This window comes from Myotis nattereri, assembly GCF_964212035.1.
Source record: "Myotis nattereri genome assembly, chromosome: 1".
Lineage (NCBI taxonomy): Eukaryota > Metazoa > Chordata > Mammalia > Chiroptera > Vespertilionidae > Myotis > Myotis nattereri.
The window spans coordinates 170591490-170616143 of record NC_138075.1 but is presented as its reverse complement, the minus strand read 5'-3'; the positions used below and the strand labels follow the sequence as shown (position 1 = coordinate 170616143).

General features: G+C 38.1%; 1 protein-coding gene across 2 annotated transcripts in view; it reads left to right on the top strand.

The window, feature by feature from the left end:
• The window catches only part of CCSER1 (coiled-coil serine rich protein 1), a 942549-nt gene that overhangs the window by 553721 nt on the left and 364174 nt on the right, over positions 1-24654 (top strand). The window lies entirely within an intron of this gene.

Genomic DNA, 24654 nt, shown 5'->3' with positions numbered 1-24654 from the left:
GCATGATTATAATTATGATCATTTTGTTAAATCTCACCTGAGGATATTTTTCCATTGAATTTTTAGAGAGAGTGGAAAGGAGGAAGGGAGGGGCAGAGAGAGAGAGAGAGAGAGATGAGAGAGACACATCAATTGGTTTCCTCAGTGCTCAGAGTGTTGGCCCACTCAGGGCTAGAACTTGCAACACAGGTCTGTGCCCGTGACCAGGAGTAGGTCCCAGGCCCTTTGGTGCACAGGCTGACACTCACACTGAGTGCACTGGCCAAGGCAGTAGCTGTATTATTTTACTGACTACAGTAAATGTGCTTAAAACATCTAAGAATGTTTGGCATATTTTAGATTTTTATTATTTATTTATTTATTTATTTATTTATTTATTTATTTATTTATTTTATGAAAGAGGCAATGTAGCATCATATTGAAACATTGGAGCCAAACAGACCTAATACTATTACTGGGTAGTTCTGGAAAATTGTGTGAATTGTTTATACATTCAAAACAGTTTTTCAATGCTTAATCACAAAATACAAGTCCCTAACACAGGGTCATTGGACAGGTTAAATGAGAAAATTTGTTCAGTATGCTTGACATACAATTAAAACCAAATAAATGTGAGCTGCTGCTTTTAGTAATAATTCTTCTTTACTTTATATTTTCTTTTATTCTTTTGGTTTAATATTGGGGGAAAAGAAGGCTGAATAAATTTATTAGGCTATTTTCATGTAGTTCTCTCTAAAATATAAGCACCATTTTTGCCTGATAACAGTATAACTCAAATTACATTATCTTGAACACTAAACTGCTTAAAGTTACTACTTTAGGAAGTAGGAAATGTGGGTCTCACTAAAGTTAATTTTTTAGAATATGCATTTTACAGACCACTGGCAATGGGGAGACTATGATAGGAAGAAGATTTATACTATATCCCTGTATTCATCAATCTGTTCGTAGAAAGATCTAAAATTCAAGCACTCGAAAAAATATCCAAGAAGATTAATTTGGAAGTAGGATGTGCATAAGTGCATGGATTGCTGTATCTCTTGTTGGATGATTGCAAGTAAGTCTTGCTGTAAAGTATCTAAGAAGCAGAATTTATTGTAATCAAATTCCCCCCAATAAATGCCAGCATATTATTGGAAATGTATTCTTCTAGAAAACTAAACCAAACCAATACACTGACAAGTTAAGAAGCCAAATCTATCGTTCCCCAAACTAATACCCCAGAGATTGTGTACATTTTATTTTGGGTTTGTTTGTTTGTTTTTAATTTTGGGAAGGGGACAGTTTTCTTCAACGAAGACAGTGAACTTCGTGTGGGATAGTGCATTTAATCTAGAGGAAACACTGTACTCCCAAGATTCCTGATCCCTTAGAGCAGGGGTCCTGAAACTAAAGCCCGCGGGCCACATGCGGCCCTCCGAAAACATTTATCCGGCCCGCCTGGTGTTTTTGCCGCCGCTGCCTGTTGCTTAGCAGCTGACTAGTTTTTTTTTAAACTATAGTCCGGCCCTCTAACTGTCTGAGGGGCAGTGAACTGGCCCCTGTTTAAAAAGTTTGAGGACCCCTGCCTTAGAAATAGGGTTAGAGGTCCTTTTGACATTTAAAAAGTCTTTATTAAACCATATTGAATTAATTTACACTTATTTATTTAGAAGTTAATGCTGTGGTAAAGATTATTTCAGATACTAGTTGAACATTTTCCTGGCGGAATTGGGAGAAAATTTGCAATCTAAGGCATCTACTATCAGCTTAGTTAGAATATTATTATCTCCTTCCTCTGATATTGTAATAGCCTTCTTATAGGTCCTCACTTCCTCTCTTACAACTTTATCCCCTCCTCTTATTCTCCCAATCAGTCTTTCAGCTTTCTGTAGATTATGTCCTATTCCTTTGTCCTTAAATCAAGTCTAAAAATCTTCATTCCCCTTGTCCTTAAGATAAAATCTAAGAAAAACAAATGATATGGCTTATTTTACAGCATTGTTAAGTGCCATTTTGCCCCTTTTGTTCTTTACTTCATCTATACTAGGTATGTTTTATTTCCTTGAACTTTCTGTGTCCCCATTTATGTAGCTTAGTCCAGCAGTCCAGGCGTGTTTTGGTGTTTCTTTCTTTTTTTTATTTCCCCACAGGAAGACCATAGTCATCCTTCAGATCTCAGCTTAAACATTATTTCATTGAAAAAGACTAGATTATGTTTCCCTAAAACCTAGTAGTTCCCTTCCATAACATCATCATACTGTAAAAATCTGTCCCTTATGTAAAGAGTATAAGCATCCTTTTTCTATCTTATTTGCTGCTATATTCTCAATCCTTGTACAGTGGTTAGCATTTAACATTTACTTATTTATAAAGGACCAGACTGAGCCCTGACCAGTGTGGCTCAGTGAGTCAGGCATCATACTGTGCACCGGAAGGTTGCTGGCTCGATTCCTGGTCAGGGCACATGCTCGGGTTGCGGGCTGTTGCATGCAGAGGCAGCCGATCATTGTCACATTGATGTTTCTCTCTTCTCCTTTCCTCTCTCTCTAAAAATCAATAAACTATTTTTTTTAAAAAACAAACAAATGAATAAATAAATACCCTACTGAATGAAATGTATTTAAAATAATGAGAGTTATAAAATTACAAGTTCAAATGAGATTTTCCTTAAGGGTTATGCATGTATAAACTTACAATTTCAGATTCTACCTCATTGATCTCCTCCCCACACAGACATCACCCCTTGATATAGAACCTGCCAGCTGAAAAATGCCTGATACTCCCTTGGATTTAAGGTTTAGTTGTGTGACCCAAGTTTGGCCAATGGGCTAGAGGGAAAAATATTTCATGGGATGAAAAAGATACTTGTGATGAGAAAGTGTTCTTCCCAGTATTACAACCAGTTGATTGAAAACTTGCTTTTTGGACCTGTGTTTGCGTTCTACAACTGTAAAGGGTCACACCTAAAAACAGTGCCTACCCTTTGAGGATGAGTATCTGGATCTTTAATAATGTTATACTGCTGAGTTACCTGAGCCTGGAACCACCCACTTCTGGTCATCTTGTTACATGAGGTAATTGACATCTTTTCTGTTTAAGCCACTTTTAAGTATGTATCATTTTACTTATTTTCAAAAACACCCAAACTATAACTGAGATGCCCTCAGGACTGACTTCCCCTGGGTCCCTGTTACACAGTTAATCATTATTATCTGGTGGAGTAGGAAATCTAGGTTTGTCTACTAATCAATGAGGACAAGTTGCTTCTTTAATCTGCGTGTTATGCTTCCTCAAAAGGAAGATGGGCTGGAATCCCAAAAAAATAAGCATGGATATTAGTATCATTTTCTACTTCCCTTCTAAATGATCTCTAAGACTATTTTAGGTTATTAATGATCCTCAAAAGAATTAAAGAAAGCTGCTGAGATAGTAGAAGCAGTACAAATACTATATAGTCATTTATTTTTATTGTGCATGCAAGCTGCATGCTCTAATGAGGCAGGAGAGTAAGAAGCTCGGAAAATTCCTTGGCTAGTGGAATGGGAAAATTGAAACAAATAGCTGAACAAACTGACCCAGCAATTTACAGCCAGATGCAGAAGGTCACCTCCCTAGGGAAAACATCTAGGCCTCACTGGTATTTCAGCTCCAGGCACAGAAAAGCAGCAAAACCAGGTGGGTGACACCAGGACCAGCTGCCATGGCTAACACCCCCTGCCCTGGAGCTGACCAATCAGTCAAGACCATGATCCTGAAAACTGATAAATTTTCTGTCTGCCGAAACCCTCTCCTAAGACCTCCTCTAAGCTTCCAGCCTGCAAGAAAGAAAGAAAAACCCTCAACACAAAGGACCCAGCACACACTCTCCCTCGGTGGAGCACACCTGTGCCTTTCCTTTCCCTGCTCTTCTTCCCCCACAGGCATGCATCTCCTAAACTCTAAGGGACCCCTTGAGACTTGCAACCCAAGGAGCAATGGGCAGTGGCAGCTCATCCCAGGCTAACCATTTGAACCTGTCTCCAAGGCCCTCTTTTCTCTGACTTCCCAATGAGCTAAAACAGCCCTACCTCAGCTCATTTCCTTCCTATAACATGTGTAGAGAGAGCCAATGCAGACCAACCTGGGCTCTTTTGTTGCTTCTTCTATGCTAAGCAGTTCCATTGTCCCCAGCTTTAATAAATATACCCTCATAGGTACCTGAATTCGTGCTATGAAAGCTTTCCTGCATAAAGTCAAGAACTAACATACTGCTGGCTGGCCCTAGGCAGACCCACTAGGGCCACGTCCCCTGTCCAATAACACTAGGGAAATCTGAAAACTTTCCATGACTGATGTCAACTGGAGAGCAGGGGTGAAGGAAGTTCAGGTTATCTATCATGATTTTATTTTATTCAAAAGTTGAAGGTGGGATCTAATGGAGGGAGAACTATTTCCATCCAGTTAACACCATCTATAAGAAAGGGGGCAGGCATAGGCTATTACATATTATTGATATTACTTCAAATGAGTTTGTTAAAATAATAACTATGTATGCCTGGGAAGCCAGACAGACAGATGGTCAGGAAGGCTTCTTGCCCAGGAATACTACTGTTTTTACTTTATTAACATACTTTGTAAAGGTAACCTAAATTCACTGAAGTATCAGCATTTCTATGAATCTGTTATCTTCAAAAGACCATGAATTCTTGGAACTAAGAATATAAAAACTATGCCTCATAATGCTTTTATTCTCTATAGAACCAGACCCTGGGCTCAACTCAGAAATTAGTCATTCATCAAATATGCAATGTGTGGATTTTCTTTAAATGTAAATATAACCGTGGAATCTTGGCTACTGGGGCTTCTCTAAGGCACTCTGCTCTCCTGTAAAATCTTAGTAATACCACTTATCTCATAGGATTTCTGTAAAATCAAAACTAATGAAATAAAAGCTATAAATCCCATGGAACTGAATGGGTAATCTTTTCATATTTTTTTCTAGAAGTTGAATTTGGAAGATTTTTTGGATAAAATATGGAATATAAGATTTAGTTAATATTTTTACTTTTATGAGGTTGAAGAAAATAGGGTGTTTTGTACATATGTTTTCTGTGTTCTTTAAAATTATATTTATATATAATATGCAATCTTGGCTTTAGATATTAGGTAAAATAAAAATTCCTGCATTTTTCTGTTTTCTATAGCTATTGTCTACAATATGAAATCATGGTTTTTATTTGTTATCAAAATATCGACAGTCTTTTATTTCAGCTCTTTTGATAACTTTTGTTTTTGCCTTGAGCAAGTCACTTATCTTTTCCATTCTATTTTCTATTTCAATTTACTTATGAAAGATAGGAAGAAGGATTGCAATGTACCTTACAAAAAAGATAAAATCACATTGAAAAGAATTGTGAAAACTAAAACAGTGTGTTAAATGCCAGATATGGCAGCAACAAAAAAAAATCTGTTATAAAATAATATATTAGGAGTAAGTGGTTTTAATAGTGTGAAAGGTAGTAAAATTATGTATTAATAAATCCTTTATTAAGTATTCAGATATAAATCATATATATATACACCTGTGTATATATATCATTTTAACTTCAAATTTTAGCTTAATTATTATTATTTTTTTTTACTAAAGCACTAAAGGCGCAAAGGACAGTAGATGGTTTGCCCATCCATTCATTTAATTGATATTTATTGAATTCTTCCCCTGTGAAAATTACTGAACTAGATGACTTGTGCTGTATAAAGATAAAATATGGTACCTATCCTCAAAGGGGTTATATTTAATAGGGAATTAAGATATATAAGCAAAAAACTCTATTAAGGTTCTCTTCCTTAGTGTAGAAACAAAGGCAAGGAGAACAATTCTGAGATCAATGAAGAAATTTAACAAGATGCAGAGGCCTGATTGAAGGCAGTGACAATGATAATTGAGGAAAGGGAATAAATTAAAAGAATTTTGGAGTAAGGAGGGAGATTGTTTGTCAGTTGTTTATGGAATGTGAGGGAAGATAAGAAGGATAAAGTCTTCTGGTTTCACTTGCAACTCTGGGGCCTATGGGTACAGCAAACATTAAACACAGTCCAACTTCCTGCTAGATAAACATAAAAACTCACAATATTTACCCCAGATATTATTACCTAATATATCACTTCCTGCTTTCAAGGTGAAAAAAATTACAGGACATAATCAAGGCAGGAAACAAACACAATCTGAAGAGAGAATCAAGCTACAGAAGCAGACATATATATGACACAGATTTTAGAATTGTTAGACAAGGAATTTAAAATAATTATAATATGTTAAGGGTTCTAGTGGAAAAAGAAACAACATGCAAGAACAATCTGGCAATGTAAAGCAGAGATGGCAACTCCAAGAAAAAACATCACAAGGAAATGCTACAAGTCAAAAGCACTGCAACATAAATGAAGGATGTCTTTGATGGGCTTATCAGTAGACTAGACTCTGTTGAGGAAAGAATCTGTGAGCTTAAAGATATGTGTACTGAAACACAAAAAGAAAAACATGAATGAAAAAATAACCAAATATCCAGGAACTCTGAGATAATTTCAAATAATATAAAATGTGCCTAACTGGAGTACCAGAAGAAAAAGGAAAGAATGGAGCAGAATAAATGTTTAAAGTAATAAAGGACAAGACCTTTTCAAAATGAATGGCAAGCACCAAATCACAGATCCAGAAAGCTCACAGAATTCCAAGCAAGATGTAAGTCAAAAAATCAACACCCGTACATGCAATATTGAAACTGCAAAAAAAAAAAAAAAAAAAATCAGCAAGCAAACAAAAAGACAAAGAGAAAATTTTGGAAGAATTCAGAGAAAGATAATATTTTACCTACAGAGAAAAAAATATAAAAATTACAATGGACTTCTCATCAGAAACCATGCCAAAAGAGAATGGGGTAAAATACTTAAAGTGCTAAAAGAAGTCAAGGATGAGTCAGGATTCTTGGTCAAGTTATAGGAGAAATTACATTATTAAGACCAGAAGTGTAGAAAAAAATAACATGTTGCCCCTTGGGATGAGGATCTTTGATTTGAAACTTTGAGTCTGACACACCCGGAATATAACAAGTGTAAGTCTCTAGGAGGCAGTTAGAAGTTTGGCTCAAGATTTCGTAAGAGGAGGGGTAGGGGGATAGATAATAAATACTGAAGTGCTAATTTATAGGTAGTTGTTGAGATGAAACATTTAAGGGAAGATGGGAGAGAGCTTCAGATGGAAACCTGGAATGAATGGGGAAAAAATATATATATATATGGTGACTTTGAAAGAACAAAATGAAAGGAAAAATGTTAAAACATTTGAAAAAGTATCATACTATGTAATAAGAGAAAATGCTGGTGCAGAAGTCCAGGGGGATGTTGTATTGCCAAACCTAAAGCATAAATCAGGCTGAGGACTGGAGAAAAAAAAAAAAAAGTCTACTTAACACTGATGAGAGCAATTTTAATTAAGTAACTAGAGTGGAAACCAGCTTTCAGAGGCAGGGAGATTGATTATTTATTAGTTATTTATTCATTTGTCGGCTAAATTGCAAACGATGGTGCGGATTCTATATGCAGTTCCTCTTCCAAGAATCTCATTAATAAAAAGAGCAAAGAGTCAGGAACAGAAGCCAGGAATCGCAGAATGTTTGCTGTTGCTATGTTGGTTTGAAAAAAGGCAGAAACTTAATCTAGTTTAAAAACGAAGAGACTTAGTAGAGAAGATCTAAACTCAGTTACTCTAATTTAGAGGGCTTTCCCCTTAGCGGAGTAATCTGAATAGAGTGAACAATTGTATAACCCTTCCCATCCTGTTTATGATCTTATATACAACCAACTCTGAACAATTCCAGGGAAACCCATCTTTTCCCCATCACCCTGGATAGTGGAAAGTGTTTTCCACATGGGGACAATTTACGACACACTGTGACTACAATGAGCAAAATTATACTCTTTATCATAAATGCATATGCTTTTTAATATATTCTGGGAATCATTCCTTTTTCAACTGATTTTTCAATAACAACATGTTCCAAAGAGTGAAGTTAGAAAAATGAAAACAGATGGGTTCCAATTCACACCTCCCATTGAGTCTTAAACCTGGAGGGGTAAAGCAGGGAGGAGGAGACTGTAAATCTTTGAAAAGCTTCCCAGATGACTTAGGTAAATCGGGTGATTTAGATAAATCTCCATTCACTCTCTGTTGAAAGCTGCCTATCTAGTTTGCTAACCATGTACTAGTACTTCAGTATTGGCTTCCTCCAAGATATAGTTTTCTTTTCTTTACTTTTTATTATGTTATAATTCTGTGACTTGCTTGGCTCCCTTCTTATGATGTTAGACCATGCACAGCTGGGAAAATTTAAAGTAGCGATGGAAGAACAGCAATCATATTTAAGTTCACAGTAAAGTGAGCATAAAGGTCTATTACTTTCAAGATAGTATAATACCATTAAAGTGCAAATCTCTCAAAGTGACAAATTCAGAATAAAGACGTCATGAATTAAAATTACAATTTCTGTGTTCAAGCAAAATAACTTGACAATTATTGACAGAAATAAGGCACCATTCACCTTTACAATATGTGCTTTCTATATAAATCTCAGTTCAATGCGATTTAAAATTGTACACTTTCATAAGTTGCCATTTATATATTTTACAATTATAACATTCTAGTAGATTTTCAGTAACATCTTTTTAGCACTGACAGTTCTTGTATACTTTCTTAAGCTTAACTAGCAAAATGCTTATTGTTTCTCTTTGTATAAAGAGTACTTCGTGGCAAAAAGATTCAAAGATGCCATTCTTTGTCTGCAGGTGCTTATAATTTAGCCACTTTTCTCCACGTTTTTTAGTGTCTACATGTTCAGGCTATTCTAAGTTTGTGGGTATTTATGGGGGCGGGTATATAAAACTATTTCCAAATTTTATCTCTTCCCTGTTTACTAAAGGAAATTTTGGTCTTGTCTACTTAATTTTTTTTCCTCCCTACACTCTGATGGGGGCTGCTTCTTTATCAGAGATATCCTTAATGGTTTTTATGGTGCAAAATTAAGAAGGAAAGCTGGGCAGGTAGAAGAAAGGTGTCTCCTATCCTAAGCAAGATAAGCAAGGACTGTAAAATGCTTAGGGGTGAGAGCAGAGGGGGGTGTATCAGAGAAACTGACAGAGAAGAGAATAATCGTGCAGATTATTCTTATGAACTTTGTGTTCTAGTCATGTTGTTCAGGATACACAAATGAAGATCTCTGGTTGTTATGGAACTTTTTTATGGGCCTGGAATCATTTCTTTTGAAAACAATATTATTCTGAGACTATACCATGTATGCCATGGATTCACTAGGTCATGTGATTGCTCAGTATGTTTGCATATTTTGTTTTTCATATATATATGAATATATATATTTATATATATATACATATATATGTATATATATATATATATATACATATACATTTCTAGGATATAGCACCTTTAATATTGCAAGCACATTACTGAAAATTTAGAAAATAAAAAATTTATAATCACACATAAACCCATAACCCTAACAAAATAATTGTTATAATTTTGTATATTTTCAGATTTATGATAAGTATATATTTTATTTATACATTTACAAATATATATATTTTCATTTAAGCACATAGGTTTTGTAACCATCATTCTTTAAAATTGCACAGTATTTCATGTAATAGATTTACCATCATTTAATAATAATTTTTTAATTGTTGTATACTTAGGTTGCTTTCAACATTTAGACATTTTCATGCTGGACATCTACAGTATGGCTGCTAATTTTCAGTCTTCAAGAATTTTTTTTTTAAATAGCAGTGCTGGGATGGGATGGGGATGGGTGTGGGTATCAGGGCATTTATTTACATTTTCTCCCATGTCTGGAGGTGATATTTTTCTTAACTACACTTTGATTATATGTGAAAAGGAATCTGAACAATTGCTCCATGAACTTCATTACATACTGATTAGCAAAGTGAATTGGATTTTGATATAATTGACTTGTCTACACATTTTGATGAACCTCAAGTTTCAAGAATGTGGTGGTGCTTCCTAACTGGCAGCCCTAGTATCTGTACTAAAGTCCACAACGGGAAGTTCTGGGATTCATTTAAATGATTAGGTGATTGTGACATAGAGGAAGAAATACTGTGTCAGGTAAAGCCTTGCATAGATACATGCACTTGCTCAAGAATCAAGTAGTGACTAAAAGTGCAAAGATAAGGATACTATGTTTATAACAAAGAATAAAGAACTACTGTTATATTAGACTAGAGCAGGGGTGGGCAAACTTTTTGACTCGAGGGCTACAATGTGTTCTTAAACTGGACCGGAGGGCCGGAACAAAAGCATGGATGGAGTGTTTGTGTGAACTAATATAAATTCAAAGTAAACATCATTACATAAAAGGGTACGCTCTTTTTTTTTTTTTTTAGTTTTATTCATTTCAAATGGGCCGGATCCGGCCCGCGGGCCGTAGTTTGCCCACGGCTGGACTAGAGGCTCCGTGCACGAAATTCGTGCACGGGTAGGGTCCCTAGGCCTGGCTGGTGATCAGGGCCGATCAGGTTCTCTGTCTCTGCGCCTCCCTGTCTCCTCCTTCCCTCACTCCCTCAGTGCCCCACCACCTCCAACCCTGGTCGACCACCATGTTCCGTGCCACGCCCCGGTGATCAGTGCACATCATAGTGAGCTATCGAACTCCCATTTTCTCAGTTGAACTCCCAAAGGGACACTTTGCATATTAGCCTTTTATGTATATGTATATAGATATGCTGATAAGCCCATCTATTTCTAATATTTCTCTATGTTAGAAATAAGAGTAAGTACTTGGAGAACTTTAAAGGCAAGAGATTTAGTAAAAAAAAAAAATAGGTTGTGCTTTATATACTTTTTTCATTCTTTCTTTTTGCTCATTTATTAACTATTTAAAAATCATATCAACTCAATTATCCAATATAATAAAAGGCTAATATGCAAATCGACCGAACAGAGGAATGACCAGTTGCTATGATGTGCACTGATCACCAGGGGGCAGATGCTCAGCCAGAAGCTGGGCTCAGGGCTGGCGAGCACAGCGATGGTGGCGGGAGCCTCTCCAACCTCCACAGCAGCACTAAGGATGTCCAACTGCCATCTTGGGCCTAAACCATCAGTCGGACATCCCCTGAGGGCTCCTGGGCTGCCAGAGGGTGCAGGCCGGGCTGGGGGACCCCCCACAAGTGCACGAATTTTGTGCGCCTGGCCTCTAGTTTATGTATAATCTATATGAAGATGTTGCAGTTGAATTTATGTTATGTCTATATGTTTGATTCCTAGGTCTGCTATAATAAACTATCACAAACTGAGTAGCTTAATCAGGAGATTTATTGTCTTAGAGTTTTAGAGGCTGGAATTCTGAGAGTAAGGTGTCTACAACTATGCTCCCTTTGAAGACACTAGGGAAGGATCTGTTCCTGGTCTAGCTCCCAACTTCTGGCAGTTCCTTGGTTTGTGACAGAATAACTCCAATTCATGTGGCATTCTCCCCATGCTCACATATTTGCATCCAAATTTCTTCTTTATAGTAAGACACCGGTCTATTGGGTTAGAGGCCTAAGTATTCCCGTTATTTTTCTTATCTTAACCAATTAATCTGCAATTAGTTATTTCCAAACAAGGTTGCATCCTGAGGCACAGGGCATTTTTACTTCAACATGTGACTTTTGAGGGGACACATTCTATTCTTTTTTTTTTTTTTCTTGGGGAGGGGGGGATTTTTTTTTCTTTTTTTTTTGACTCATTCTATTCTTAACAGTCTGTTAAATAGTTCAAGATTTTTTAGAAACAAGATATTTTCCATTGAAGCACCACCAACAGAAGATTATTTCATTTCTTTCTGTTCATGGATATTTCTCTGTCAACTGAAAGCCAATATCTTCACCTATGTCCTTGATCTCATCTCTTAACACTTGAAGGGTTTCCCTCCTTTAGTTATTTCTTCTTTCTCCTGTATTTTTAACTTCTCCCTCCTTGCTGAATCATTCCCAGCAGTCTTTATTATACCAGTTTAAGCTTTTTCATCTAAACACACACACACACACACACACACACACACACACACACACACACACACACCTTCTCAACCGGATTAGCTACTATTCTTCATTCCTTGGAAGGGGCTTGCATTTGATAAGCACATAATTGTGCTTTAGTTTAGTTTTCACCCTGGAGTCTGCTTCTAACACTTATCAAAAAGGGCCTTATTTTTTGATGAGCCCTTATTTTTACTTTATTTGTGTTACATCAAATATCATCAACCTCGCTCTCCTTCTTAAAAGTATTTCCTGCTATGGCTATTCTAACACCATGTTTTCTTTGTTCTCAAACTGATAAATTGTGGTTTTCTTCACTTTTTTTCCTATTATTTATTATCCACTACATCAATATACTGGTGATTCCCAAACCTCCATTTGCTGACCAGAACTCTCTCTTCTGAGCCCCTACCTACAAAGCCAGTGCATACTATACTTCTTCAGCTGGATATTACAGCTCGTCTTTTCTTCATCTTGGATTCTTTCACCTCAAATTGTATGTGCTCTCAACAGGAGTGAACAGTAATTGCATTCACCCAGAAGATCTGCCAGAAGCTTAGTGTGAATCTTGACTCTACTCTCATTTTCCCCTCCCACTCTTAAGTTTTGTAAGTCTCCCAAGGCTGAAGTTAAGGTGTTGGCCAGCTGCATTCTGCGGTCTCTCCCAAGCCCATTTCTGCTATTGGAAGAATTTAATTCCTTGGCATTATGGGTTTAAGGTCCTTTTTCCTTGCTGGCTGTTAAGTGGAGGCTTCTCTTATCTCTTTAAAATTCGTCTCCCTTCTCATGGGGACTCTCGCAGTCATCAAAACAGCTTTCCTGAATCAAGTCCTTCTCCTGCTTTCAGTATCTCTGACTTCGTTCTTATGTGATTCTTGGGGGTTCATTTGACTAGATTAGGCCCACCCAGATAACTTACCGATTTTAAGGTCAACTGTACCATAAAACATAGTATAGCCATAAGAATGATATCTTGTTCTATTCACACACTCTGGAGATGAGGACAGGAGAACTTTGTGGTGCTGTTTCACACGTTCTACCCATCACAGCCTAACTGTGGTTGTTTCCTTTATATGTATTTGAATGTGTCTATGGGGAAAAATGCTATGATCCCCATTTTATGAAGAAAATGGAAACTCCAGGAAATAGTATAAACCACAACTGAGATCCAGTGGTTTTGTAATAATGAACGCTTGAGTTTAATTCAGTAATGATTATGTTTAGTCCATTAGTACAGGCACATTCTTAAAACACCGAAAAATGTGGTTAGTAGCAACTCCCTGGTAAAGATGATTATCCACTGACATGTATGTGAAGCATTTGGGATTGTTTCAGAATTTCAATAAATTGTATTTTCTCTATTAGTAATTGATTTATTCAAGGTCACGCAGATAATTTATGACACAACAAAGATTCCAATAAAGTCTTCTCTGCCTAGATTGAGAGACAGCAAGAGGCAACATGAAAAACATGGCTACATTTGTGGGGGGTTTTTCTACAGCAGGTGAAAGTTTCTAGTATAGTTTAATGCCATTCAATTATAATCTGAAACTTTGAAGTACTCTTAATTTTAATTGCTATAACCTTTAAGCCAAAATTTTGTTTTTTGATGGATGTTAATTATGCATTCAGTCACAATATGCAGGCACTCACTATATCAGCAACCATTCAAAAGTATATCTATTTCGTAAGTTAAAAAATCAATTTTCCCTAATTCATATATAGGCCATCTTAAAAGACTCCTGCTTAACAATGGACATATAACGAGTACTTGAAGATACTACTGTGTGTGCTGTCATTATCCATTGGTGCTCTACACAGAACAAAGCATAACCTTTACTTTTTCCCTTAATATCTAACACTGGTTTGTGTTTTGTAGCTGTGATCCGTAGCTTCAGCTAATGTTTTCTGCTTTTTTGCAGCTTATTTTTCTGACCTCCCAGACTGCCTAAAACCACTGCTTAGATTGAGTCACATTGTCCATAATTCCTGTACAGCATAATGTTGAGCTCTCTACTTTATCTCATCTTTAGAATTCTACAATTATGCCAGAATCCTTGATAAACACCCTTAAAGCATTACTTATTTCTGCATTCTTCATCATTGTCACAATTCAGCAGCACCCCATAAAACAGAATACTACTAAATTTTTAGGATCTGCTAATATTACGATGTCCTCCTCTGGAGTTTTTAACTCTCCTTTATTAACACATAAAACTAAAAGGGCTTTACTCTCCCTTCATTATGCAAAAAACACGTATGGCCAAGCAGTGCCCAATATTACCCACATTGTCCTTCCCTCTATCTGAATTGGCATAAATGCCCCAGGCTCAAGAGCTGGCTCAGCCTCTTGCCCCAGAAGGATGGTGGAAAGGTGCCCTCTACCTGCAGCCAGCCCCTGCTAGTGCTGTGTTTTATGAGATATAAAGATCCTTTTGATAGAGGGACATAACATACTGACACTCTGATTAAAGACAGAACTCATTGTTACTTATACCTCCACTGAGAGAAGGCTTCCAGGCGGGGCCATGCAGGACAGAATAACAGCAAACTAGAACCAGAGGGGGCAGTTTATGTTTGGCTGGCAAGATGGAATTAGCTAGGTTTCCCTGGGGCTCCCTGAGGACCGGCTAATTTGAATCATTTCAAGAGCTCTGGGCCATACAGTCTGTCCTTAGTTGCTTAGTACCTGGGCTGGTGGTACATAATGGGCCTGGAGTGGGAGGGCCCAATAGGGAAGTGTTTTGGATGTGGACTTAATCAGCTGTTCAAGAAAGGGAACTCACTGGCCTCTCGCCAGGGTCTTACAGCTGGGTCAAGACAGCATTTTAAACAAAAAAATAAAAAATAAAAGCAACTGAATTATACACTTCTAGGTGGGGAATGGGATGTGTGTGATGTTTTTGATTACTTTTTATTCCCAGAAACCAAGTTCATAGTTATGTTCAAATATAACTCTCTTATTTTCTTACTTAAAACATGAAAAGCAAGTAAGCATGCCTTCATAACAGGAACTTTTAAGAAGATGTTTTTAACCACTTTTATTTTTTCATATATTGTATATATTGTGGGAAGGGTCACTTAAGGCATTGCTTGCTGTGCTTAAGAAATGAGGCATAAAAAATAAATAAGATATCATGTAGTAATTTTGCCTATCTTCTGTGAGAGAAAATAATGCTGGTATCAGGAAATCTCAAAACCTCTTAAGGACATGTCTTTCCCTGTGAATTTTGTATCAGGCAAGTTCAATGGGACAATATGAATTAATATTACTTTTATCACTTTCGACTTTCTCTGGAGGGAAGCTCATTGTTGATGAGATTATAGAGACATTTATGTTTTCAGAGTGATTTATAATTGACTTTGATGAAACCCACGGGTTTAAGAAATCAGGAAACTAATCTGTGATACCTACTAACTCATTCTATGACACTGAGGCATTTGTTTCATATCCTTATATCTGAAAATTACGTACCATCATTTAAAAACTTCAGAAATTGAAATACCAATGTTTGCTTTTAAATTTTAATTTACACAAATTAAACTGTATGAAATAAAGAAAAGAACAGTGAAAACTTTGAATAACATTTTTATAAGGATCATGACCTGTTAACATGCTATTTTCTTACTGTACAGAAAAAGAAAAGTAAGATGGAGTACATTATACTAGATGAGTTATGCAACACAATTTTTTCTTATTAATGCAAGAAAGGGTATTTAAGAGGGCTCTAATAACTTGGAATGACAAGCTCATGGTCTCCTGGAACTGTTTTAATGTCTTAGCAAATTTCTAAGTAATAGGCTAACGTTTTTAACTATTCAAAAAATGTAGGAATACATTAAATAATGAGCACAATTTTAGGGTCTTGGTATTATTAATGGTTTTCTTTTACTTGACTTTTGCTACAACTGTTTTTTCTGCTTCATTTGTATACCTAAAGCCCTACTTGGCCTAGAATTATATAATTTTGATAAAAAAAAATTGGTCAAGAAATATTATGATAGCAAAAAAGAAATTTTGTACATAAAAGTGTTTTTTAAGTTATAAAGCTCCTATACAATTATAGCATTGTTGTCATTATCTTCTGAGTGATGAAAGTCAGTAAGAAGTCTTCAGATTTCATAAGAGTAATACTTGCTATAAAATTATGTTGATATCCAAATAGTCTTGTATTTAGCCAATATAAAATAGCCAATATAACACGTGACAAGGGACAATGCCATGTTTTCTGATTTGATTTACATGTGAAAAAATACATTGCTAAGATACTCACTTTGAACACATTTTGAGCATTTATTATGCCTTTTTTATTTTTATATTTCTATAAAAACAATATTTAGGAAAAAAGGCACAGTGTACATCAATGGAGTGTTAGTATATCTCTTAAATGTATAGTCAAATTTAGAATATAAAATCTCTTTTTATTTAATTTAATGCAGGAGGAGATGATGGGTGGAGGAGGGAGGGGGTATTTGGGGGATAAGTGGTGATGGAAAATAATAAAATAAAGGAAGAAAAAAATAAAAGGAAAAAAACTTAATGTTATAGTGTCATGTAGTAATTATTGATATTTAAATGCTTTATATATTTTAATTGTTTTATACTAAATAATAAAAAATTAGGGTCCTATTTTTATTGACCTTGCTTTCAGTATTTGAAAAGCAGTTCCTCTTATAGTCCTGTTTATGTTGCAAATAGCCTGCTACTTAAGAGCTAAGTTAACTTAAGAATTATGAGGTCCGTTATTTAGGTAGAGCTGCAGAATATTGTCAATTTATTAACATTTTTGCACGCTTTAAAGTCTGCCCTGCTGTCATCTCCTACCATATTTCTATTTTTTTCTTTCCTTTTTCCCACTTGTTCATAACATTCTGTCATTGTTTACTTGGATAGAGTTGCCTGTTTCCATTTAATCCTTTGACCTTTTCATTTATAAGAATAAGGGAGTAGTATATAAGTCATAAAGTAAAGCCCTCCAGAGAGATGACCAAAGTCTATAAATAGAGAGTCATGTTGACTCAATACCAATTTTAACTTGCTTTTCTAACTTGCAGCCAAGAGTTATATTTATAATTTTACCTGAGGAACTATGGGGAGGTTTGTGAGTTATAAATGATTTGATTTTTTTTTTAAATCTGCATTTCTAATTTCAGCATATGATCATTTTCAAGTTGATTTACAGATTGTATTTATTTTTAATTTTATGATACTTGATTTCTTTTTATACACTGGTCTTAAACAAAAAGATGATTCTAATTCCAGGCAAAAATAAATTATAGAGGGTGGGGGGGAGGGTTGTAGGGAAGAGGGCTGGGAGAAAAATAATAAATAAATAAATAAATAAATAAATAAATAAATAAATAAATTATAGAGTAAATGGGACTGAAGTCAGCTCCAGGACAAAATACCCAAATATATAGGTATCTGGCTCTTAACTTGTCAAATTTATAAAAGTGCGGAAATCAGATGATTTGTAAGGAATTTTTATATTTGTATTTCTGAATCTCTAGTAGTTTATATAATGAGAACATAAATATCCTTTTTGTGCATGAAATTAGCTACTTGAAATTTACACTAAATATAACATAACTTAAATACCAAAATCATAAGTAAATCACAACACATTTTACTTTGAAAATTAGCGCCATACATTTTTATAAAACTATAAGGACTCAATTTACACGAATTCTAATAATTTGGAGTTTGCCCATATGTTCTGATAATCTCTATAACAAATCATCCCATAATTTAGTAGCTTAAAACTATACTTTTATTTTCATAATTTTTATAAGTCAGGAATTTGAAAAGGATTCTACTCAGGTAGTTATGGAGAGATGTTGGCAGGAGCTTTGGTCACCTGAGACTCTGGGGCTGGATGTGCAAGATGACTCGCTCTCTGGGCTGGCAGTTAGTGCTGGGTGTCCTTTGGCAGCTCAGACAACGCTATCAATGGAAGCATGACTGCTGGGTTCTCTCTGCAAAGGAATAAACTGAGAGCGAGTATCTCCAGAGACCCACTGTGGAAGCTGAAAGGTCTTTTGTGATCTAACCCTGAAAGTCAAGCAGAGTTACTTCCATTGTATTCTATTGGTCAATCAAGTCAGTGAAGACCATCCCGGGTCCAAAAAGAAGGATTAAACTCCATCTTTCAGTAGGAATAATATCAAAGGAATTGTAGCTATTTTCAATCTACTATGTTATGAGTTCCATATTTATGAATAATTATTGAATTAGGAAGTAATTGAATTTTAGTCCTAAAAATTAATTATCCTTCAATGAAACAGAGGATGCTATACTTATTAAATTCTGTTTTTCCTATTTGTGACTAATATCCATTGAAATAAATACAAGGTTACATTGGTTACATTAGCCTTTGTGTTAATGGAATATCCTTATTTTGAAAACCAAGAATATTAAAATCCAGTTAATTCTACACATCGACATGATTTCTAATTCAATATATTATCCCGCCAAATGTGTCCTAGAATTTTGCAAATATAGTGAGACTAATGAGGGAAATCACTACCAGTCTTCATCTCAGAGTAAGAATTATTCAAATTCTTAACTGAAGAACTGAGGATTTGATCCTCTTATTCTCAGAACCATCAAGGTTTTCTTACCAACACCCTCCACCAGCAAAGGCTTTCATTTTTGCATCATGCAGGTACAGACCACAATATACCGACTAACAACAAAACTCTAGAAAACTAGTATTTACTTTCAAAGTCATTAATAGATAAGGTTTTTAAAAATGGCTTCTGATGACATATGATAGTTAATGTGTTATTCCATAATTAAATGCAAACGATATGTTAGCACCTGCCTGATTTAAAGCTGTGAGATTCTGAACTTCTTGAAAAAGTTCCCCAGGAATGAAATCACAGAATTGTGAGAAGTGAATTTTTTTTTTGGAAAACCAAGTTTCTTTACAATTTTTATTAGCTGAAATATAGATAACTATTTCATTTTAAACTAATTAATCAACAAAATATAAATTAATATACGAAGAAATGTTGATAACTAATCAACAAAAAGCAATTGTAGTAGATCCAGGCTGAGGCTCAGATCCCCTTCCAGTGAAGGACTCACTGCCCAGCTGCAAGTCCTGTGGTTAACTGACTGCTCCAGCTATTGGTGCCTGTAGGGCCTGCCTCAGCTGAAGTCAAGTTCATCTGAGACAATGAGTAAAGTAACAAATGAGATCTAGTTCCCTCAAGGTTTCGCCTAACCAATGGCTGAACAGGAAGGAGTGGTATGAGAGCCACCCGCCCACCCTCAACCCTGGGTTCTTCTGAAGGGCAGTGTTGGCTGTGGAGCCGTTCCTTCAGCTGGCAGAGTATTTGTGAGGGAGGACTCATGGCCCAAATAAACTTCCGCTCAATTCTGGTTCTTCTCCTTTTCTTTTCGTGTGGATTTACTCTCTAATAAACTTTTTGCACCCTTAATTCCACGTAAGTACTTGTTTCCAGGAGAACCTAACCTGTGGCATTTTATTTTATGAAGGGAGTTAATCACTTAAAATTTGGGGAATATAAACTAGTTTATGTCAGATAATTTATAGTCTGGTGTTATCACTAACCTCCACAGAAATGTCCATGGGGCTCAAAGAAGTTCAGAGCCACAGGGCTGCTTAACCGAAGAACCGAGGATTTGATCCTCTTATTCTCAGAAACATCAAGGTTTTCTTACCTGCCTCGTAAGCCTGCTGATATCTTTTTTGCACTGTGGAGCAAGCTAAGCCTTTTGTCACTAACAGTGCAACATGTAATATTTAGAATCTATACAAATATTAAAAATGATTAATATAAACTGTATCCAAAAAGCTCCATTTTAGGGAAGGAATAGAACTATTATGGAAGAAAAGGAACAGAGATAATTAGCGTCTCCCAGTCAAGCTGGTTGCCAGCACATGGAAGGAGATATTAGTAAATTTGAAACATGTTCTAGATTGCTTTGTGTGAAGAAGAAATGAACACAAGAACCAGAATAAATAAGTATTCTATTTTCTTTGATCCATTAGCTGTTTTCTTCCTTGTCAGCTCAGATAAGGTTAACAGATTCAGAAAAAGCGAGAATTCTCCTAATGTTTATACTGTTTGGTAATTTTATGAGAAGGAAAGGTGGGTTTGAGTGTATTATGTGTGTCAGTTATAATGGTTGGTGCTAATAATATGCTAATGAAATAAAGGCATACCTCAGAGATATTGCAGGTTTGGTTCCAGGCCACTGCAATAAAGTGAATATTGAAATATACAAACCCGTAATATTTTTGCTGGCAGAGTGTTGCCTTCAATTAGTAAAAACACATCTGTGTGTGCAGCTCAGTAAAGTGGTGCTCAATAAAACGAAGGAGTTATGCCTGCAGTCTAGCCACTAGGTGGTGGGGGTAGGAGAGAACCAGTCCATTGAGGCTGTGTGCAAGCAAATAACGCTTGAACTTTAGTATTACATGAAACGTAGAGGCCCAGTGCATGAAAATTGATGCCCTGGAGGGGGGGTCCTTCAGCCCGGCCTGCCTCCTCTGACAGTCCGGGAGCCCTCAGGGGCGGGAGGCGACCCGGCGATCAGGGGAAGGGGACACCCCATCACAACCGACAGTCAGACGTGCCTCTCACAATGTTGTTGCTGCTGCTGTTGCTCCGTGGCTTCTCTCTGTGCTGTGGTTCATACTCGCCATGCTGGGGTTGTGCCCCGGGTTCATGATGTTCAAGGCCTGGCCCTGGGGGTTCAGGCCTCCCATTGCTTGCTGCTGCAGAGGGACAGCAGGTCGTGGCCCGCTGGCTTGCATGGCGTTCAGATTCAGCAGGCTGGGCTAGAGCTGAAGGCCGGGCTGGCTGGCCACTTACTTGGCCGTGTGCTATTTGATGAGAGCTGCCATCAGCTGAGGGTTTGACTTGAGGATGTTGAGCATGTGCTGCTGCTGTGGGAGCTGGGAGACTTCATGGTCCGCAGCAGGCCCTGCAGGGCACCTGGAGAGATGTTCTGAGGTGGCTGCACCTTGGGTCTGCATGGACATCACGGGTCTGGGCATGCCTCACATTGACTGTTACTGGGGGATCAGTGCTGGCTGCCACTGCCAGGGCTCGGGGGGGGGGGGGGCAGAATAACAGGCCCACTGACTTGGTTGGGTCACATTCAGGCCCATGGGGGCCATCTGGCTCTCAGGGGTCACTGTGCCTCAGGGGCATACCGTTGTTGGTGCTCACCCAGTACAGATGCTGCTGCTGCTGTGCCTCATGTGCAATCTGCCGGGCGCCTCCACTGCTGCAGGTGGGCCTGGGTGGGGGGTGGGGGGGCTGGCACCTGGTTAGTGGGCTTCCCAGTGCAAACTGTGGTGGGGGGCTGAGTTCTGGCCACGCTGGAGAAGCCGGCTAGTGACATGCTTACAGGCAAGGTCTGGGGCAGAGTCAGGGCTGTGGTGTCCAGGGTGTGCTGGGATGCAGTGTGGGGGGGCCGGGGTGATGCTGAAGGAGGGGAAGGCAGACTCAGCTGAGGCACGGTGCGGGTGTTGATGGTGGCATCCGCTGGTGCATGAGCTACGCGTGCTGTCAGCGGTGCTGTGTCTTCTGCTGGTGGAGCTTCTGCTTGATGTTGAGGTAGTAGGGAATGGGGCATGTGTTTTCTTGGCAGTGTTTGGCATGGTAGCAGCAAAGGGCCATGAATGGCTTGCACACTCTGCAACCTCCATTGGTCTTGTGCTGGCAGCCCTTGGTGTGCTGCACAACCCACCTCACCTTCTGGCAGATGGCTGCAGGCAGTTGGTGTTGCAGTACTGGCGGGCATGCCTCAGGACTGGATGCAGCACTGGATGGCCTGGCGCTGCCACTCCGGAGGCTCCTGAACTGCAGAGCACCTGCCACCCCTGCAGAAGCAGAGGCAGCCCTGCCTCCTCCGCTTCCGCTCCCCTGCATCCTCCACTCTGGCTCCGCAGTGGCGGTTACTGCCTCCTGCCCAATGGCTCCTTGGTGGTGTCAATGCTGTTTCCTGAGCAGCCAGCAGAAGAGCTCTCAGGGCCCCCTCCTGCCTGGACTCGCCAAGAAACAGGCTGTTTTGGAGCCAACTTTTATTGTCCTTGCTGCGGTGATGAAGCAAGCATTCCACCAGGCTGCTCACGCTGCCTGTTCTCAGCGGCTGCCCCCGGGACTGGAGGACTCCGGAGGGGCTGAGAGGACTGGGCGTGGCCATCTTGTGGTTGTGGGTGCTGCCATCTTAGTGATGGAGTGATGGTTAATTTGCATATTACCCTTTTATTAGATGGGATGGTGTATGATTTAGATGGTATGGATCTTGTCCTTACTCTCTAGGGATACATAAGTCATTCAGCAAGGGAAAGCTCCCTAGTGGAATAAGGAGTAATGCTTGAAAATGAAAGGTTCGGAGTGGGCTGGGGTTGAGCACCTATGATGTGAGGGCATAATGTATCAAAAGAGATTTTATTCCCGACACCTGGGTGCAGGTGGGCTGAGACCAGGAAAGGCATCAGTGAAGAGAGCAGGGAGAGATAGGTTTTTATTGATTTTTGCTGGCTGTAAGCTGCTCTGATGATGTAAGGGTCTGGTCCATCCTTGGTTCTTCCCATGCCAGGTGTCTTCTAGTTATCTGAGCTATGCTGTGCTCAAGGCTGCAAGCTTTTTGCTAAGAACAATACGTTTTTCTCTGCCCCGTTTTATTTCCTTTAACCCTTTGCAGTACAATTTTATTTTTGGAATTCAAACAGTCTGGTCCAAATTAATTGATGGGATTGAATGTTGAACGGTTTGCGGTGTCAACCTCAGCCTCAACGTTGGACCTGCTCCTAGCGCCTGGTCTGTCGAGTCAGCTTCCACGTTGGACCGAAAAGGGTTAACCCTTTCAGAAATGCCTCTCCCAGCATGAGAAATTTGAGGAGGAGAAAGGGTTTCAGTGGGACAGTGACAATGTAATCTAGAGACATGCATGTGTAAAGCAAGGAGACAGGAAAGAGCATTTTTATGTTTCTGTTCTGTGGGTGAGCCAAGGTGGTAAGAAAGTTGGAGCTTAAAAAGTTTGAAACCCCAGATACAAGCAATAGCAGACAAGGAAAGGCACTATGCTATGCTAAAGAGTTTTGACTTTGTTTTTCCTCTGAAAGAGGAAGTGATTTGCTGTTAAATTAATAAGTGATATAATTAATTCCCATTTAGGAAAATATTTCTGGTAGATAGGGGAAGTTATAGAGAACCAGTTTAGAGACTTAATGCAGTAAGTCATGTAAGAAGCAAAGAGTACCTAGAGAAAGTTAACTCCTGTCCAAGAAACATCAAGGAAATAGAGATTAAAGAGTTTGGTACCAATCAGAGGGGAGAAGGTTGGGGGATTGGGTGAAAAGGTGAGGGGATTTAACAAAGAAAAAAAAACCTCATTGACACAGACAACAATATAGTGATGACCACACTGAAAGAGGGTGGTGGGAGGTAGAAGAATATAAAGGGGGGATGAATGGTAATGGAAGGAGACTTGACTTGGGGTGGTGAACACATAATATAATATTATATAAATGACATTATAGAATTACACACCTGAAACCTATATAATTTATTAACCAATGGCATCCCAATCAATTCAATAAAAAATAAAAAAAAATTAAAAAAAGAGTTTAGTACCAGATTTGGTTTCTAGTGAACAAGAACTGAGAGCATAGGATGACTTCCTGGTCATTTTAGAAAACATACTGGGAGAAATAAGTAGAAGTAAAGCTTTGGTGTAGGGGAAAGGTTGTTGAAATAAAGAATTATTATAGGCAGCTCTCACTAACACCAGAGAGGTGTCACTGGACAGCCCCCTGAGCGAGTGGCAGAGGGCTGTCCCCAACCTCGATCATTGTCTTCTCATACAAATGAGTTTATATGAGAGACCCTGATTGCATTGTGAAAAGCCAATTTATTAAAAACAATTAAGGCATGCATCTTTATTGAAAAAAAAACAAAAGCAAAGCAAGCAAACCTACACATCTGGCTTATGAAGCACAGACGGGCTCTCAGCTAATCTGAAGAGCAAGTTTGGTTGGGGTCTGTGGCATCATACACCCTCCTGTGCATAGATCTCAAAATTCTTTTGTTGAATAGTTTGGTATAGATTAAGTCTCAGGATCCCCCCGCCCTTTTTTTTTAACTTTGTTGTGGCCTTCCCAGAGATAATGAGAAGCACCTAGCAACTTTATCTTGCCAAGCATTGAGAATGCTGGATTCTCTGCTTAGGAAGTAAAATGGCCCTTTTTTCCTTTCCCTTTTCCCCCTTCCTTTCTGCATTCTCTCATTAGGGAGGTTTTTTAAACCATTTGCTCTGTGTCCTTGGCTGGGGAAGATAATGGCTTGTTAGTTACAAGCTGGCTGCAAATTGCCCACAGTGTTTGGCCTTGTTTTAACTTTCCCGTCAGTTTCCCTATTCCTCCTGCCCTGGATCCTTACAACACACTGAGTGTAAATGTCTATAGGACAAGGCTGAATATATGCTCAGTAAGTAGTTTTATTCATGGTTGGAGCTTGGAAGACAGGTTAAGATAAGCCATAGATGTGGCTGAGTGAACATGTAGAGAGTGAAGATTAAATGTCCACAGATTGCTAGAA